This window comes from Triticum aestivum, chromosome 1B, assembly GCF_018294505.1.
Source record: "Triticum aestivum cultivar Chinese Spring chromosome 1B, IWGSC CS RefSeq v2.1, whole genome shotgun sequence".
NCBI classification, from domain to species: domain Eukaryota; kingdom Viridiplantae; phylum Streptophyta; class Magnoliopsida; order Poales; family Poaceae; genus Triticum; species Triticum aestivum.
In genome coordinates, this window is record NC_057795.1 from 416,702,152 (window position 1) to 416,709,796 (window position 7,645).

Genomic DNA, 7,645 nt, shown 5'->3' on the forward strand with positions numbered 1-7,645 from the left:
AAGAAATGGGCTTCTCTAGAAAACGGGCTATAAGTTGTAAGAAATGGGCTGTAAATTTTTAAACCAAAGCCAACCGGCAATTTCATTAAAATATCATTTTTTTCAGGATTTCTCTACTCTCTACTCTTATAAAAACCAAAGCCAACTGGCAATTACATTAAAATATCATCTTTTCTCCCACAAGATAAACTACTCATACAAATGCATCTTCATGTTCCGTGCAACGAACGAGCATCTTGCTAGTTAAGATTCTAAATTTCATTCATTTTTTTGCGGAGAATTGTTTTTTGAATTTGATTTTGATATAATTTTTTGAAAATTATTTTTAACGTGACTCGAAATTTCGTGATTAAAAGAGTTCGGACCCCACCGAAATATGCAAAATTTCGTTCAATTTTTAGCAGTGCCCAGAATATATGGTCTGTAATGCTAATAAAAAGAATATGGGCTTCAAATATCCTTAAGAATTAGCAAATGGGTTGTAAATTATTGAAAATAATGGCTAATCGGTTGTATGCTGTTTTCCACAGATTTGGAGGCTGACTTCTGGGCCTACTAGGTTGACAATGACGTTGTCCTAATTTTTTTTTACGCGTACGCAAGGCTTTGTCAACTTAGTCAACACACAATAGTGACTGTTGGATGTCCATCCAATGGCCACCGTGCTTCTTCAATCTCTGATCTTCCTGCTCTAGCCACCCAAACCAGCGCCAGCGGGACTGCCTGCTCCCTCCTCCGGCGACGTCAGCCTCACCCTGCAGCCGACCAGTCAGCGCTCGTTCTCCCCTCAGCGTGGGCATCCGCTGCGGTGGCTTCGCTGACTCCGGGTGGTTCTCTTCCTGGGCCTCGCCCTCGTCCATCGCGTTTGTGCTCTCGGCGAGGCGAGGTCAACATGGTCAACAAACAACAGCCATCGGAAGAGGCTGACAGTAGGGGCCCACACAGGAAAATGCCTCCTTATTACACGCAAAATAATGATTCCTCCACCTGATAGCTGGGACCCACCGAAAGGGTCTCTATATTTCGCGAAAAAACGTTCCCCCCGCTGTCAGCTCGGACCCACCGGAAATGCCTTCTTATTACGCACAACAAAATGAATACTCCCCCTGCTAGCTGGGACTCACCTTGGTGGGAGGCTGACTTGTGGGCCTACTAAGTTTACGGGGACGGAGGGCTTTGTCAACTTAGTCAATATGAACGATTCTAGCTCCAGTGACCATACGATGTCCATCCAACGGCCGCAGTGCTTCTTCAACCTCTGGTCTTCGTGCTCCAGCCGTCCAAAGCAGCGCCGATCGTGCCGCATGCTCCTGCCTCCCGTGGCCGGCTGTGATGCCGCGGAGGCCTCACCGCCTCCTACTACTCCCACCGCTGGCCAGGCCATCCCTCTACTCACCCACACCCCATGTCATTATGCGGCGACAATAGCCTCACACCGCAGTCGAACCAGTGAACCCTCATACTCCTCTTCGCGTGGGCATCCACTGCTGCGTCTTCCCCGGCTCCGCGTTGTCCCCTTCCTAGGCCTCGCCGTCGTCCACCGCCGTGGTGCTCTCGGCGCGGCGTGGTCAATGTGGTCAATGACCGACTTCCATCGGAAGAGTACTGTGCGTGGAGAGGCTGACATCTGGGTCCACGGCGGCCGCAAGGAAGTGCCTCCTTATTACGCGCAAAATAATTATTGCTCCACCTGACAGGAGGGACCCACCGGATGGGCCACTGTATTTCACGAAAAAAACGTTTCCCCCCTGACTACTGGGACCCACCAGCTACACCTTCGCACGCAAGGAAGTGCGTCTGGGCAAAAAAAATCAAAATGATTCACCCCCCTGACTGCTGGGACCCACCAGCTACATCTTCGTAGGCAAGGAAGTGCCTAACAGTCGGGACCCACCTGGTCGAAGCGTACGTAGCGTTGTCATTCTGGTCGCGAACGTGTACATACATATATACTGGTCGATGTAGAGGCGCGCACGTGTCGTAGTAGAGGCGCGTACGTGTCGTAGTAGAGGCGCGCACGTAGCATGTACACGTACGTACAGCGGCCAGGGTGCAAGAAAGAAAATACAGCCACATACGTACATACGGCAAGGTCTCAAATGCCTACTCGCGCATATGTACGGCCAGGGCTCGTGTACATGGCTGGGTCGGAACGGAGAAACAACATTGTCGTCATGTTCATGGGGAGCCAACCGGGTGATTCGGAACGGAATGCGTGGTCGTGTTCATCGGGAGAGCTTGGACGGAACAGACGATGGAAACGAGGCCTGGCGTACCGCACAATAGAGGAAACGACCTTGTGTTCGACCGGCCACGTTCGAAATGGGGTCCTGTTGATCGGGAGGGGTCTGGCGTACCGCAAAACGGAGGAAACGGATCTCCTACGGTCGAAACGGGGGTCCTGTTGATCGGGAGGGGTGTGGCGTATCACAAAACGGATGAAACAGACTTGTGTTGGAGCGCTACGGTCGAAACGGGGGTCCTGTTCATCGGGAGGGGTGTGGCGTACCACAAAACGGGACTCCATGGGATACTGTTCATCTTCATCGCGACCTCCTCCAGCCTCCACGGGCTACTGTTCATCCACCGTCGACCTCCTCCAGCCTCCACCTGCGACTGTTCATCCACGGGCTCATGTTCATCCAGCCTCCACCGCGCGCTACTCCACCAGCTACTGTTCAACCACCCCTCTCCACGGGCTCCTGTTCAACCACCCCTCCACGGGCTACTGTTCATCCACCCCTCCACCGTCTACTGTTCATCCAGCCCTCCACGGGGTTGTCCTGTTCATCCAGCCCTCCACGGGGTCCTGTTCATCCAGCCCCAACCGGCTCGATCGATCGGGGTCCTGTTCATCCAGAGGCAACGCCACAGGTCCTGTTCATCCACTCCCACCGCTCATTGTTCATCCAAACCCCCTCGCAACGCTCACTGTTCATCCAGAGAGGTAGCATCGATCGGCTTCAGTTAGCAGCAGTAGCGAAGGAATCGATCGCTCGGGTTCAGTAACGCGTAGCCTGCAGTGCAATCGCTCGGGTTCAGTTAGAGCTCAACGCCTCGCTCGGGTTCAGTTAGAGCCAACGCCTCTCACACACGCACGTATGTGTACGAGACAAACGCACATCGCTCGGCCCCCGACCACCCACTGATGACGGGAAAAATGGCGGGCGTGAGAACACGCGTCCACGTCATTGATACAGAATGAATATATTTAAATGCGTAAATGCATACAATAAAAGGAAGATCAAACATTGTAGGTACATTATTTCCAGAACTCTTACATTTATATAAAAAATCTGTTAATTACATCTCTGAAGAGAAAACCCCTGATTAAGAATTCCAACTATCCTATTACATAGAATTGCAACACATTCATATTACAATATGCTACAAGAAAAATCAAATAAAGGGAATCCTCCTCGCGATCGACGGTGAACTCCGGCCTAGGGGAACTTGAAGTTTATCCGTGTAGGTTTTCTTCAATGACATTATGTTGGATATGATGTCATATGTTTCTTTACATGCATGCAACATATTTTGTTCGTGCTCGACCTCATTTATGTTATGGTGTAAATGAAGGTTGATTTTGGCCAGGCCTGTTTTGGGCTCGTGTTTTGATGCATAGGGCGTATGCATGTATTTTCAATATTTATAACTCGTGTCATGGAATCCCTTTGAAGAACCCATGCTTAGAGCATAATTTCTGTTTTGTTTGGTTGATGATTTATGCCGTGGAATTCGTTTGAAAGAACCCACGCCATAATACAATTTTTACTATGCCATGGGATCCATGAAAGAACCTATGTCATAGTGTTGTTTGCATTTTTTTACTTTATGACTTCTGCCACGGGATTCATCAAGGGACCCATGGCATAGCATCATAATTTGCATTTCATTCATTCTGTGGATCACTCCATGGAATGCATGAGTGAAAACCCATATCATGTCATAGTTTAATTTTAGTCATTTTATGCATCGTGCCATGGAATTCACGAGAAAGAACCCATGCACGAAATGTGCCTTGTGAGTATTTTAGAAATTTTTTGTGGCTCATGTCATGGAATTCACATGAAAGAACCCATGCTTAGAGCATTTTATATGTCCCCTAGACATGACATGTCCGCGTGAAGAAAAATATGCATCCTTGATTCGAACCAAATGGCCGAAACAAAGGACAAGATTTCTATATGAAAAATATGCTACTCCTTGATTTCATGAAGTATGTAAAATCCTCGATCCGAACAAAAAAGGCCGAACCTAAGGGCATGATTTAATGAAGTATATATTCCTTGATCCGAACCAAAAAGGCCGAACCTAAGGGTATAATTTCATGATGTGCATATTCCTTGATCCGAACCAAAAGGCCAAACCTAAGGTGTGATTTTATGCATATGTATTCCTTCATCCGAACCAAAATGGCCGAAACTAAAGACACTATTTCATGGGTGAGGGAGAAAGGAAACCTTGATCCGAACCAATATGGCCGAAACTAAGGACAAGAATTCATGAGTAAGGGAGAGATCTCCTTGATCCGAATCAAACGGCCGGAACTAAGGACAAGATTTCGTGGATGACTAGTGAGGACTCCTTGCTCCGAACCAAATGGCCGAAACTAAGGGCATGAGAGTAGCATCATATCTCACCTTTCTTCCTCCTTGGAACCAACCAAGGTTCTTCCCCCTGCTCCTTGCTTCCTTTTCTCACGGTGTGCTTTTGTGTGTAGTATGATATGTAGTAGAATATTGCTACTAGAGAGAAGGGAAGCAGACCAGAGAACCAAGGAGTATCTGAACCGAAACTCCAAACTAATGAGCAGGGGGTACTTATAGGAGGAGGAGGAGTGGAGCGCTGAGGCTGGATGCCTGCGTGCTCACGTCCACCGATCGTGGGAACGTGGGATGATGGGAGCGTGGGTTGCTTCTTTCTTTTTTTTCTATTTGTTTAATCGCTAATTGACCGGCAACGTCGCTAACCCATTTACTTATGTGCGTGATTGGCCGATGGATGTGGCTACACATGCATGCACACATACGTAGATATTTTCAAAGTGGGCTGGGCCTGATTAAGGCTAATTTTCCTAACGTGCATGAGACAGAGATATGAGAATATATTATTTCATTGATAATTCTACGATGGTGTGTGACACATTTTCATTCAAGCATTGCACCAATATTTCATTCGAGGTCGTAGAATGACATGCTCACATTTATTCTGTGGAATAATATTTTGGCGACATTGGCACCGGTCATGATAATTTGATTTTATGTTAACATTGGAATTCTATTGTCGATGAAATTTCCTTAGGAAGAAAACTTGATGAGTATTATTTGTTTTCTCATATTTATTTATTGTCCCTTTTCATTGTTAGCAATATCGGTGTTTGCCAATAATTCAATAATTGTCTGACATTTTTTAATATGTCGTCTCACGGGGCATTTTTCTTTTATATGCGTCTAATATTATTGGAATAATGTTCGCATTTACTTGATGATTCAATATTTTGGCAATATCAACACTGCCTATCACAACAATTTAAATTTATTTGAAAATTAGAATTCCGCCGTCGGTGACGGCGTATATGCAGGCGAGCCATGTGTCCTCTATACTTTCGTTAGGATAAAACTTGATGAGCATTTATTTGTTTCATCGATACCATGATTTTCATCAGCCCTTGCTTTGAACGATCGATTATTTTTAAATTGTCTCCTTTCATTATTAAACGGATTTTTGCCATTTTGCATTTATATTTTATTTGGTTTATGCATTTTATTTTATCCTGGTCGAAATCCATGTCAACATATGCCCCTCAAGGTCTGGGTTTGAAGAGAAATTTCTTTTTTTGAGTCAGACCTAGAGCTCGAAACTTGGCTATACATATTTGTTTAAAGCACTTCCCGTGAGTATATGTGGTCATGATTTTTATTAATAAATATTTCTTTTTGAAGCGTCCGACTTTTAGTCAAGTGTATGTGAGTTATACGTGATTGTGTAGTTTTTCTATGTACACAGTGCATTTTTTATTTCAATTTAAGCTTGGAACCTTTTCTTTTTTTGGAGTGTACAACTTAACATTGGGAGTTTAGAGACTCATGAAGGTTGGATCAAATTTAACATTTTTGAAACATGCTTATAGTTAGGCTCATATAGCATTGGAGCATTTTCTATGTTCGTTCAAAGTTTCACACGACGCTCGTAGTTTAGGCTCATATAGCATTGGAGCATTATATCTCTTTTTCTTCATATATGGCTACCAGTTTATACTCGTATAGCGTGGGAGTGTTATATTTCCTTTTTACCACATCTGGCTACTAGTTTCCACTCGTATAGCCTGGGAGTTTATATTTTCCATATGAAGGCTACACATATCATGCTTTTGTAGTCATGCGGCTAGCGAATCATACTTTGCGTAACATCAAAGTATTTTCTGTCGATGTGTTTGCATGGTGCCAATAATTTATGTTGGGGTACGTTTTTTTTTGTTCACTTTAGTCGTAACTCTGACTGTTTGTAGTCATGGGTCATTCAATGGAATGATTTCGATGAGCAACTTTTTTCTTCATGGTTTCCTATGTCGGTGCTTTCAGGGCCAAGTCCTCAAAAGTGATTGGTCACACCCCTTGTAAGTGTCAGGCCACACTTGGTAGGAGACTATCCACATACATCCATATTGTGCCAACCTCTATGAATTGTCACACCGAGGCTTAGAGCTCTTCACCTAATAATAACTTGGAAAGCAATTTTGTTCAGCTTTTTCTTTGTATAGGCCAATTTGGGGAAACATGCGATATTTTTTTGTGTTACAAATTATCCAAGAAGGACATCTTGCATTTTTTTCTGAGTCTTGATCGAACATGGTTGTAACTTTATTGTACCAAGGACACAATTAGTTCCGATGAAATTTGAACAATTGTCGAAAGAATATAGCTTTGCTACGTGTCGAATCTTGGTACGCGACAACTATATGAGCTATATGTTAACATTCGATTGGAGAAGCAGTCAAATCACCATATGGAGGGTATGGTTTGACATACCTCGGTCAGTTGGCATGCTATGTCTCCATATATTGAGCCTTATCTTGCTGGGAAATCACCTATTTTATTATCTCAAGGGTGACACAAGAAGATACATAATTTTCTTTGGTCGAAAATGTGTTATATTTCCAAGGCTTGCAGATTCTTCCTCCTTTTAATGGAAGAAAACACTTAATTGAGAGAACTGCTCCTCAACAGAAGTCGCTCCTCAACCCGCGGAATTTGTTTCGCATGAGAATTGGCATAACCATATGTACATGAAGGCCATTGGGTTTGATATTTGGTTGCACTACAATGCACTCTTACCATTTGTATGCCACATGAAAGATCATGGTATGAGCTCATCGACTACTTTTTCGTTGAGAAATTCGGAAGCGTGCGCATTGACACACACACACACATTATATGATTTTGATGGGTTTGCCCCCAACATTTTATGATATGGAAAGGTTGGATTTATTGCTAACCTGTTGGGAGCAAACTTTTTTTTGGCACTAGATATTGAGCGTGCATTTTTTCCTATGTGCCATTGGATATATGCTTCACATGTAGCATTCTTGAATGATGGTGCCCCTGTCAGAATGCTCTTGATTTACCACCATATTTTAATGGCA